Source organism: Pinus tabuliformis, chromosome J, assembly GCF_031772625.1.
Source record: "Pinus tabuliformis cultivar Carrire ecotype Pingquan chromosome J, CPIR1, whole genome shotgun sequence".
Lineage (NCBI taxonomy): Eukaryota > Viridiplantae > Streptophyta > Pinopsida > Pinales > Pinaceae > Pinus > Pinus tabuliformis.
In genome coordinates, this window is record NC_142295.1 from 319,474,523 (window position 1) to 319,487,568 (window position 13,046).

The window sequence follows — 13,046 nt, forward strand, 5'->3', positions numbered from 1 at the left end:
CTAGAAATAATCCTCAACCTGCTGATCCTTCTCCTTGAAATCTGAGATATATGTTCCACTGTTGCCATAAAACCTGGAGATGATCTTCAAAGTCCAAGATATGCTTTGCCATCTGTTTTGACCAGTTGTTATACTATATATCATTGAGCATTGTGTTTGAATTAATAATAATAATCTCCTAATGAGACATATTACCAGACTTTCTAGACCTCATTAAAATAATTTACCACTGGGATTAAACGAATTACAGAGAATAATTGTAAAAATAGTGGAAGCACTATTTACTTCATTGTCTCCCTCTGATCTTTCATATTTTCATGCAAATGGATAACCTTATGAGAAGTGTGGCACTAAGTACACTAATTCTATCTTAAAACTCTCCTCTCTACTTGTGGAATAACCTGAGATTTGGCTTGAACATCTTGGAAATACACAGGGATGACTCCTCATGGATCAAGAGTGCTTTATAACGAATTAACAATGGCATATGAATGAAGAAATTTGCTATTTTTTAATTTTCTCTAACTAGGTTGTTAAAATAACAATGGTGTAACGAGGAAACTCAAATTCTTTATTGCATGGTCTTAAATTACTAAATCGAAGGAGCTTGAGTTCCCAAGAAATGTCATATGTAACTACCCGAACAACCTCTACACTCTTGTATACATTATCTGTGTTGATGACAACCTGTGCATATGCATTGCCTCTGGTGTATTCCTGATTTTCCTAGGAGTTTCATCCCACATGCTTTCATAAAAGTTGATGGATCGATCAAAATCATTAACACGAAGCATGATTTGACAAAGTGGCTCTGTTGTTGGACCTATTTGAACAAGCTCAAACTGTAACCATCTAGATTCTTCACAAAAGCTATCACTGTGCTCTCCCCTTTAACTATTTAACATGACTTGGTTCTCTTTTGATATTACCTCTTTTCGTTTGAATGTCTTCAACCAGCTTGGAAATATTTCCAATTGCAATTGCAAAGTGTCGAAACCCTGTTTCAATATTGTAACTTTTGACTTCATAATTATATGCCAACTTTTAAACAAAATGAGAGTCCTCTGGTCCATATCCAAGGAAAGCATTTGAGTATTTCTCCTTGGGAAAGTCTTAACAGCTTCATTCCTAAGCATGAAACATCCAGTATAGAATTTTAATGTTTCTCTCTAAATTACTAACTCCATATCTGAAGGCTTTATTGTTGTCACTGCCACATTTGGATTTATAAAAACAGTCTCTGCATTATAAACTCTAGGGCCATGATCTGTTGAAGGAGTAAAAATTGAGAGCCACAAACATTTGGAGGATATTTGTTGATGGAGGAATGCGGACAGGAAGGACACTCACTGTTAATTACATACACCATGACTGGAACTGTATTAAATACCAAACCTGCTCCATATGAATTGTAAAATGCAAGGACACTCACTGCTAATTACATACACCAAGACTGGAACTGTATTAAATATTAGACCTGCTCCATATGAGTTGTAAAATGCAAAAGCTAGGTCCACAACATAGGAAATCAGTACCGAGTACCATTTGAGGGGAGGGAAAGTGGAAGGTATTAATCCAACAGAAATTGCTGCAAAACCAACATTACTAGCAGCTGCTACCTAAAATGGAATTCTGTGTTTCATAAATATCTCCTCTTGCCTTTGTTCCTTCACTGTTTTTGCATTATCATTAACTTGAACATTATTAATGAGAGGAATGGCATTTCATTTAGCATACTGGGTATAAATTTCCTTACTAGTGATGCTTATTATCTTGACAAGGTTGTACAACCCATCACACAGAATATGAGAAATAGCTACAAACACCTTATGCCCATACAGGCCTTTGAAGTCATTGCTATGAAGGTCTGCTAGATACCAATCACCTGCACGTTTGCTGATAAGATGCTACAAGCAGCCCCAGAACATTATTGCCCCAAGCAAAACTGAACAGTTGACATTGTGAGGGCAGATAAGGCCACATCCATTGTCGGTTGGACTAAAGTCAGAATAGAATGTGTTCTTGTATGCTTCTAGCCTTTCTTGCAATCTCAACACCTTTCAGATTATGAAAACTATTAATCAACAAATGTTAAAGAAGGATTTTTAATGTCTTTGAACCTATTGCCTAGATAGTCAGCTTCAATTAAATTATATGTTTTTTGGTCCATGGCAATCATGTATGTCCCAAAACTACCTGCACACCAACCATCAAGAGCAAATTATCTTCCTTCTCATTAACCGAGTATTTGCAATAAAAATCTAACCTAATGGCTTCTTCAATCTCAGGCCCTTATTATTATGGATTTGAGTGTTGGAAATGCTGAGAGGGGGGTGAATCAATATTCTTAGCAATTAGTAACTTATTAATCTTTTCATAGCATTAGTTAATCTTCAGTAGTATTTAAAAACCATAAATAAATAGTAGATAGTGAACACAAATATTTCTAGGTGGAAAACCCCCTCCAGGTCAAAAACCACCAGACGCTTTTCTAATAAGTTATTTTAATCTTCAGCTCCAACTGAAAAGAAAGCCCCAACTTCCTAGAACTCTAGAAAAACATTCTTCTCCAGCTCCCACTGGAAGGATGCCCTAATGCCATGGTTTTTTTAGCAGTTAGCTGAAAGGATGCTCCAACACCCTAGCAAGCTACAACTTGCTCTAGCACCACCCTACCACCCTGAAATGACAAAAAATTAATACAATATTGTGGACTCTCGTACCAGGGATAATGGTCCACTTATAATGATATATAATGACTTCACTTCAACTGGCCAAAACCCTAAGACCTAAACCCTTGTCCCAACAACAAACACCTAGACTAAATGACTCCCACAACTCCTTGTACAAAAAAAATGTCTTTACAACTTTTACAAGACTTTGAATTTACAACTGTACAATGTAAAATGTCTCTGAATTGCGGATGATGAAACCTTGAGTGCCTTACTGTTGTAGTAGATGATCAAAATTCTTTGCCTGATCTGCCCTTGTATTGAAAAGATGCTTGATATAGATTACTGCTATAGTGACACTGCAAAAGCCACCCCTGGAGTTATTTATGAAGAAATGTTTTCAACTCCACATGCAATCCTTTCATATTGTACTTGATTCCACTGTTGTCAATAGTGAAGCTCTTGTAGATGCCTTGTCCTAGGATGGGTACCTAAGGGACAGCTACTAGACCAAATGACAACGATGGGACAAAGGCCCATTGTCACCACAACCTAAGTCCCTTAGATTTTCACCGACAGGAGGAGTCCCAATATTCCTCACTTGTGACAAATGTCTCTATGATAGGCTTGAAGTGAGGCAAGGTGTCTCATTCAATGGAAAGGCTCAATAAAAGTGCAATCTTTGGGAGAAGCTAGTAAGGCTTTCCATGAAAAGCCCCTTTAAATAGATGGTTACACGAGACCTGGGGTTGAGATATGTAATAAGATAAAGGTACATCCAAGGTCAAGGTAGACAAGAGAAAAGGCTATGAAAAATATACTTTAACAAGTACTAAAGGTCAAGCCTTCAAGGAATCCCTAAGTTGAAGGATTAGCTTCTAGGGTTCCCTCTTGGTATACTAGCCAGGGCATCAATTATATTGAAATTCCACTGTCGAAATTCACTCAAAAGTTGTGGATGCCTAGGAGAGACACTAAGGAAGAATCTTGTCTAGATGAAATTCAAAATTTCCTCCTCCCTAAAATTTCCCACCAAGCCCTAGATGGTCTCCTTATCGTTAAAGGGACAAATAAAAGAGGAGAAAAGAAGGAAAATTTATGGATTAAATCAAAATTTGACCATCAAGGGACTTGACCAATGCATAGACCATTGGGAGTATGAAGTTATGGGAGCTTATAATAGGATAAATTGACCTTCAAAATCTTTGAACCTAGAATCATAGAGTAGGGCCCGATCCCCCTCTTGAAAAGTCTTTTCCTTGATATGCTTGTCATGCCAGACCTCCCTTTGTAATTGTATGGATTCATTGTGTAGGAGAGCTTGCATTTTGAACTCATCTAAGCCATTTAGTTGGAGCCTCCTTTCTTGTTGTGTTGTGGTGACATCTAATTTCAAATGAGCTTCCATTATCAAAGTGTTATATTCAAACTCAATAGAAAGAAAAGCCTTCTTCCCATAAACCAAATCATATGGAGTGAACCTAGTGGTGGATTTCCAAGTGTTGTTGTAGGCCCAAGTGGCCTCTACTAGTCTCTCTGCCTAATCTTTCCTGTTGCTGCTAACAATCTTAGTGAGGGTGCTCTCCAATGCTCTATTTTTGACCTCCACTTGCCCATTTTCTTGAGGGTGATAGGCAGTGGATTTCGTGTGCTTCATATGGTGCTAGCTCATGAGATCTTCAGTCAAATTGGATGTGAAATGTACTCCTTGATCAATGACTACCTCCCTTGGATACCCAAACTTGTAGAGGATGTTTTTTCTTAAACATTATGCCAGTTTCTGCTTAGTTGTTTCTTTGACTACTTTTGTCTAGCCCACTTTGTTAAGTAATCAGTGCACACAATGAAGTACTTTTTCTCTCCTGATGGTGGATCAATTGGCCCAATGAAATCTATGCCCCACTTGTCAAATGGCTTATGGCCACTTGAGGTTGTAGGGGCATTTCATCCATGGGTGTGGGTTTTCCTGTATTTTGGCACTGATCACATCTACTGATGTATCTCCTTGCATCTTGATGTAGAGTGGGCCAATAGTAACCAACCTGTAAAACTTTAAAGGTTGTCTGTTTTGCAGAAAAATGACCTCCACAAGGCCCATCATGACACGCTGAGAGGATGTCAAAGACCTCCTCTTCTCTTACACATCTCCTCAAGATCTAATATGGTCCTATTCTGAAGAGATTTCCCCCAATCCAAGTGAAAGGAGAGATTTTCCTTACAATATTCTTGCTTTTCTCCCCGTATGATAGTTTAGGAGGGAACCTCCCAACAACCAAGTAGTTTTCTATGTCAACAAACCAAGGAGACTACACCAAGATGGAAAAGAGGTGCTCATCTAGAAGTTGATCATCCAACATCTCTTCTTTACCTACAGGCAAGGTTAACCTAGACAAAAAATCTACAACCACATTTTCTTTCTTTGGTTTGTCAATAATAGTTAAATCAAACTATTGTAACAATTAAAACCATCTAATTATCCTAGAATTAACAACAGGCTTGTTCATCAAATATTTAATGGCTGCATGATTAGTATGAATAAAAGTTTGGTACCTAGTGTTATAGTTCCTAAATTTGTTTAAAGAATGCACTACAACTAAGAGTTCGTTTTTAGTGATTGTGTAATTCTGCTGAGATTTAGACAATTTTTTACTAATGAAATAAATAACATAAGGTAACTTATCCTCTACTTATCTCAAGGCCCCCCCCACAACTTTATTTGATGCATCAATATGGATATGGAAAGGAAATACCTAGTTGGGACCCCTTAGGATGGATGCAATGGTCAACTTTTCTTTCAACACTTCAAGGGTCTCTTGACAATTGTTGGTCCAATAGAAATCTAAATATTTGGTCAATAAACCAAACAAAGGTGAAGCTACTTTACTAAATTCTTTGATGAATCTCCTATAATATCTAGCTAGTCCCAAGAATCTCTTGACATCTATTTGCTTCTAAGGGGCAGGGACACTTTTGATGATGGCAATCTTGTTTGGGTTTACTTGTATCCCTTCTGTCGATATGGAATGACCAAGGATAGTCCCCTCATCCATCAAGAACTCACATTTCTCAGGGCTTAGAGAGAGATTCATTTCGATGCATTCTTCAAAACTTGGCATAGATTGGAGAGAGCTTCATGGTAGTCACATCCATAATGAGTGAAATCATCCATGTATATTTTAGAGTCATAAACCAATTTGATAAAAATAATCAAAATTTCCCTCTGGAAAGTAGCTAGGGCATTGCACAGACCAAATGGAAGAACTATATAAGCAAAGGTACCCCAAGGACATGTGAAGGTGGTCTTGTCTTGGTCTTCAGGGCTGATATGGATTTGATTGTATCCACTAAATCCATCTAGGAAGGAGAATAATTTCTTCCCTACAAGGTCATCTAGGACTTGGTCAATGAAGGGCAAAGGAAAATGTTCCTTCTTTGTAGCCTTGTTGAGTTCCTAATAATCCACATAGATTCTCCACTTCCTGCTCTTCTTAGGAACTAACACAAGATGTGACACCCACTCACTATTTGAAATGGGGTATATGAATCCTGCATCCAGTATTTTTTGCAGTTCTTCTTTCACAATGTATTTAAAAGCTGGGTTCATCCTTCTCTAGGGTTGGTGCACAAGCTTCCATCCCTCCTTGATATAAATATGGTGGGTAAAAATTGAGGGATGTGCACCTTTCATTTCTTTATAATCCCAAGCAAAATCATCTAGGTGTTTCCTTAGCACTTTTCACAATTGTTCTTCCTATTTGGACGAGAGAGAAAGGTTGATATTTAAGGTTTTGGATGGGCCAAACTCTACAATCTTAACATGGTATAGACTTGAGTTAATAGCGAATAAGTCATCCCAAGTATTTCTCCCAGATTCTTTCATCAACTCATTAATTGGTATGGGAGTGGGAGGTTGATTCTAAAGGATATGGTCAATGAGGTCATATTCATCGGGCTTCTCCCGTCCTGTAATGGTATCTAGAGTGCATATTGGGTGGGGGGTGGTGTGACATAGTTCATCTTCTTCCTCCTCTTCTATCCAAAAGGGTAAGTCATCCTTAATAGAATATTGAGTAGGAGAATACAATACCATTCGTTTAGACAAATGTCCATTTTTAATGGTCATGTTCCCAGCCCTACAATTAATGTAGGCATCAGCAGTGGCTAACCATGGCCTTCCCAAGATGAGAGGATAGCCATTAAACTTGGTTTTGGGAAGGGGAACTAGGAAATTAGTAGGATACTCCCTAGTGTCAATGGAGACCATAAAATATTCAACAACTCCCTCAGGAGCTATTGTGGATCTGTCTGCAAGCTGTAACACTATGGTAGTCTTTCTCAAAGCCCCTTGGAGGTTTAGCTTTAGCATGGTCTCTATAGTCATCACATTCATTGCGACCCCAAGATCAATCAAGGTATTAGGGACTATAAGTCCATCATTGTGCACATCTACTACTGGGCTTCTAGGGTCTGGATAATTGGGGAAGATCACCCTCCCAAGCATCAAGTTAGAAAATTACCCAAAAACAATTGTGGTGGGGTGTCTCTTTTCATTCTCCCAAAATGTTTGAAAAATTTTCTCCTTGATGAGCTTATTATAGATGGGAAAAACTTTAACAACCTAAAGAAGAGGTATCTTAATTAATTCTCCCATCAGTTCAACCTCTTCTGAGGTGTGCTAGCTAGGGTGGATCAACCTCTCAGGAAAAGGAGGTGGATTGACTTGAGGAACACACTCTTCCTTCTCTTCTTCAACATCTTTAGGTGGAGAAGATGGGTGGTTATTTGGAAGCACTCTCTAAGACCAAAGGTTAATCTCCTAGATTTCCACAACATTAGTAGGATAGGATGTCTCCCCATTGCAGACTTGTTGTTCTTGCTTGTTTTTCAGATTCAAATTGGGTTGAGAAGGTATTTGAGGTTTCTTAGGTGGAGTGGGATGAGTGAGTTGTGGTTGAGGTTGGGGTGGAGGTAGTAAAGCAGGAGGTTGGTTAACTTGAGGCCTCCACCCTTGTGATGGGTTGCTCCATTAAGAATGGTGGGGTGGATATGGCTATAAAGGATGGTTGACAGGTTGAGGAGGATATGGAGGAGCATAAATCCAAGAAGGAGGTGTGGAGAAGGATGGATGAGTGGAAGAGTACCAAGGTTGCAAGGGTGCATCCTGATTTGGATTATAATAAGAGTAGTGTGCACCTTACATGCCTTATTGATATGGCTGAGGTCCTTGAGGTCTTCTTTGATTGATGAAAAAAGGTTTCTCTGATCCCCCTTTTGCCCCTTAACATACAAAATTTAGTCCTCGCAAAGAAGGGCATTTTTCTGTTGCATGGTTTTCTTCATAGACTAGGCAGACTTTTATGACATTTAATGGGCATTCATTCCTAGGATTTCTTTTGGTTCATCTAGGGAAGAAAATAGCTAGTGCCCTTTCTGCTTCCTCCTATTTTTTTTTTATTTACATGGTATCCATTTTCAATTCAAATGTATGCAACATTTCACTCTTGAAATCCTCCAACATGTTACCTATCTCATTATTAATGGATGTTGTGGAGGGAGACTGACCAAACCTTGACTAGCCATACCCTTCTCCCTGGCAGCCCTAGAGTGATTCTTGAACACAATTTTTATGTCATCATAGGATAATTGATAGATATCTCCTCCATGAAACATGTTGGGGGTTTCCAACATATAACTGGGTTGAAATATCTCCTCATAGTCTTCTAGGGATTCATTAGGTCAAAGATTCATCATAAAGATTTATTCCTTGGTTTCTTTGGACCTATAATAATCCCTGTACTTGCTATTGAAGGCCTGTCGCATTTGGACCTAGGTAGTGATGCTACCCCCAGGAAAACCAATAAATTAGCGCAAGGCTACATCTTTAAGGGTAATGGGGAATAACTTCAGCTTCTTCTCATTAGAGGCATAGTCATAGGTCCTATAGACACAACAAATTCAAACATGAAGGTGTCAGGAACCTCAGAGGTTAATCTGTGGAAATGTGGAAGGGCAGGAGGGCTTATGTTTTTCATTTCAGCCTCTCCATTGGTCTCTCTGATAGGGGAAACCACATTGTCCTTGTTTTCAACCATAGTTTGGGTCGGTGGACTGGGTTCTTCTTATTTCCAATAGGTTCTTCAAAAATTTCAGGTTTCTCACCTAGAGGGTCTTCTGACTCCCCTATGGTCAAAGAGGGAAGCTCATAGTCATTGAACAAGAGTGAAAGTTGACTGTTTGAGGGTGTGGATGTTTTTGATAAGAATTTTCCTTGATTATCCCTACTCCTATGGGGCATGAAAGAAATAAATTGTTTATTTTTTACTTTTTCAAAAAATGTATGCAAAATAGAAAATAATGCTCAAGCAGAAACAACACTACTTAGACACCTCCCTGGCAATGATGCCAAAAAGTGGTGAGCCCTGGTATTGCATCAAGAATGTTTCAACTCCCAAGGGCTCCTCAACTCAAATTATCAACCTGAGGTTAATACAAACTTCAAGGTGAAAATGCTATATGGACAACATATAGGATTCCACTCATGCCACCCTCAGCTATGACATTGGATCAAAAGTTGTTAATTTTAGATAACAATGGTATGTTATATGCTTTAGCACAATTTACTTCAATGTTCCTTATCATCCCAATGAAAATTTCCAATTATATCCTGTAGCAATCACATTAACTTAAACACATTGACAATAAATTCAGATAGAACATAAAAGCATGTGCAGAAGACAAGCCAAGACAAGAGGACACAAGATGTGGTGGATGGCAGGGGAAAATCCCAATGTGAGGAAATGATCTATATTTAAACAGGAATGCAACAAATTATAGAGATAACCATAAACACAGAGATGTAGCAAAAATAATACTTCATTTCATTAATGTAAAATACTTAAATATGCTTACAAACAGATATGGAAATAAACTAGCTAGGGCGATGGTATCTTATCTCTGAGAAGAGATGTGGTGGCTATATGCCTCTAAACTATGTTACAATGAGGCTCGAAGGCATATTTATTATTGAGAAACAATGGAAAACGCTAAACATCCAAAAACGTAACCCTAGTGGATGGAATCCCATGCCCACCTAAAAAGGGTTGTGGCCAGTTGAGCTGTGAAGAGCTCGGTTGTAGCTGTGTTGAACATAGGGGAGGCTCTCGTCCCATGTGCATGGATGCTTTGAGTTGTACATGCGCAGAATGTGTACAATCATCCTGTTGAAAACCTCTTTCTGGCCATCAGTTTGAGGATGGAAGGTTGTGAACTTAGTGAGTTTGGTGTCTAGCATCGACCAAAGACTAGACCAAAATGTATTGAGGAACCAACTGTCCCGATCTGAGATGATAAACTGTGGGATCCCAAAGTGCACCCACACTCGTTCATAGAAGAGTTTAGCAGTGGCTTCTACTGTGATAGTCTTCTTACAGGTTGCCATAATGGCCATCTTTAAGAACTTGTTGGAAACCAAAAAAACACAGTCGTTTCCATGCTTAGTAGAAGGAAGGCCTAACATGTAATCCATGGAGATGGATTCCCAAGGTTGACTAGAGGGTGGCAGCGGGGTATAGAGGCATTGCTTCTTGATGGTCAGTTTGGCAATGGTGCAGGCAATGCATGATCCGATGTACTTCCCAACATCTTATCGAAGATTTGGCCAATAGAAATACTTTTGCAGTACTGCCACTGTTTTCTCGACCACGAAATGCCCAACAACTCGACTGTAGTGTGCTTCCAAAATCATCTTGACACGCTCACTTGAAGGAAAACAAAGGTGACACAGGTGGCATAACAAGGCATCCTGGAGGTGAAAATCTGGAACATGATGACCCTCCAAGAGTGTCTGGTATGTGGGGCCAAATTTTGAGTTGCTTTTGTAGAGAAGTGGCCAATTAGAAGTCTTTTGCCCACAAGAGTTGAGCACAGTGGTTAATGCCATGACTGGTGGTCGACTGAGGCAATTTGCAACATTATTGGTGTTGCCCTTCTTATACTTGATATTCAAATGGAATTGTTGCAGGTATGTAGACCACTTCTAATGGTGATAATGATGCAATTTCCCTTGGATTTGTATGATCTACAGGGGTCGGTGGTTTGTGTGGATGACTATTTCGTTCCCCAAAATGTAATGCTTCCATTGTCAGCAAGCCTGCACAATGGAATACATTTCTTTGTCATAAATGGGATACTTCCGGACTGTGTATGAAAGTTTCTCACTGTGATATGTGTTTGGTCAATTTAGTGTGGTCTAAATTGCTATTAAAATGTCAATCCGAGAGTTCGTAAACTGATGAAGTGAAGTGCACTGTATGTGCTAGATAACCATTTTCCTATTCTTTTGTCGTTTTTGAGTTTTTTAGCTTGTTTTGGTTTTGTCTTCTGTGGATTCCTAGTGTGAAATGGCGAAAACTGAAATTTAAGTGTAGAGGGTGATGGTGGATTCTACAATGATTTTCCAAACTTTAAAATTCTCAAAAAGAAAGTTTCAAACTGACTGTAATGAAATCAACTTCAAAAAGAAATGGAAATGTACTAAAACAGTGAACTAGTGACAATGGCCCAGTATCCTTGCTGTTGTAAAGAAAAGAAAAGAAAAACTGAACTTAAATCAACTCAAAGACTGAAAGCAAGTAAACTAAATCACACTACTTCAGCCCACATTCTGACCCTTCACCTTTCGACTCGCTCCAGCTATAGGAAGCAATCATAAACAAGCTGAGTAACATGATATCTAAATTGCAAGAAATCAAATTGCATAAAAGGAAACTAAGATTTCACTACTCATTCATGTTTCAATTCTTGAAAATGACATAAGAAATTCAATCTCTAACTTGCTGAAAAGAAAACTAAATCATATTACAACAAGTAATATTCTGATTCCTCCCTACTTGAGTCACTGGGCTTATAGAAAGGAAATCATAAACAGATGAGTAATATGATATCTATGTGCAGAAAAGTAAATAAGCAAAGAAAAATTGAAAAGAAATGACAATGCGGGAAATTGAAATTCAGTAAATTAAAATGCAGTAAATGAACATCAGCAGAAAGGACAAGATGATCTCATGTCAGCAGTTATCAAAAAGATGAAAATTTGCCCGGGCTGCCTATGAAAACCTGTAAGAAAACACTGTTCAGCTGACAGCTATAAGAAAACATGTGAAAACATAAACAACAGTGAATTATAAATATCAAAACAGCACGTTATATACAAGCTAATAATTATAAAAATAGAAGCATAATGAAACAAATGAGAACTATATAGAGCTTTGGTGTGCAGGGGCCCTCTGCCACCTAAGGCAGTCAATGATCAGTCACAAAAACGAGCTCAGGAAAGTAGTCTTCTCATGTATTAAAGCAACAGTAAAACAGCGTAAAACAGAGTGCAGTGGGGTGCTGATCACAGTTTTCAATTACATGTCAAAAAGCTTAACTACACAGCGTATATCAACGTGTTATTTATAATGAAAAGTGTTGTAACTAACTCCTAAATCCTATGCTGCTAACTGCGTTGCCAGAGACACGTAGATCTCCTCAGCCTGAGATCTAGCGTAATGGTCATCATGTCCATTAAATCCTCGGAGTGGTAGTTGCTGGATTCGGGTTACGGGGTTGATCTCCAGGTGTGCCAATATCTCCCTGAGCTGAGGACTGTGCCACGTAAACCTTCACGTGATCAAAACAGAGATGTGCCACCGCTAAATTCCTTGGTTGGCCTTGCCTTTGACCCTCGTTGACCGTGACCATTTATGAATGATTTGGCTGATCTGAAGGGACATGTTCCATGTACACGTCACATGTAGCTTGCCCATGTGGCTTGTTTCTTCATAGGACACCTGTAGCATAGCCTTTAACAAAATGGATGTGGAAACCTGCGCTGGCTGCAGAAACTGACAAGTTTCTGCAGCTGCCTGAACAAAAATCTAAACCAAACAACAATCATAAGCATAGTTAGGAAACCATGTTAGAAGCTCTTTTTAAACTATAATGCAATGGTTTAACAACTTGATGGATGAAGTAAGTGGAAAAAGAAGGCTGAGAGGGTGTATAGGAAGGTGCAGGTTTGAGGCTCAACATACCCCCACTGTGAAGGTGTTGCATGTCCTCATGCAACCAAAATTTAGTCATTTCCCTCTAATCCATATGTTCTGAGGCTTCTTCTAGGACATCTAGCCCTCTTTTCTTCTTCTTTGGTGCTAACATCACCCTGGGTTTCCTGATTAGACATTTGAACTTGAGGTTAATCAATGCTCTGCTTAACTTTTTGCACCTTTTCTTCAGTTTCTTGTTTTTCTTTTGCCATAGTCCTAAATGAAGCATAGTGTTGTCATGGATAATTTTATCTACTTTACTCTGCTCCTTGAGTGCTTCATTTTC

The 13,046-nt window shown here is 38.7% G+C and overlaps 1 pseudogene; it reads right to left on the bottom strand.

Moving 5' to 3' along the window:
* Positions 1-525: 525 nt before the first annotated feature.
* The window catches only part of LOC149227034 (putative lactoylglutathione lyase pseudogene), a 31,898-nt pseudogene continuing 19,377 nt past the window's right edge, over positions 526-13,046 (bottom strand).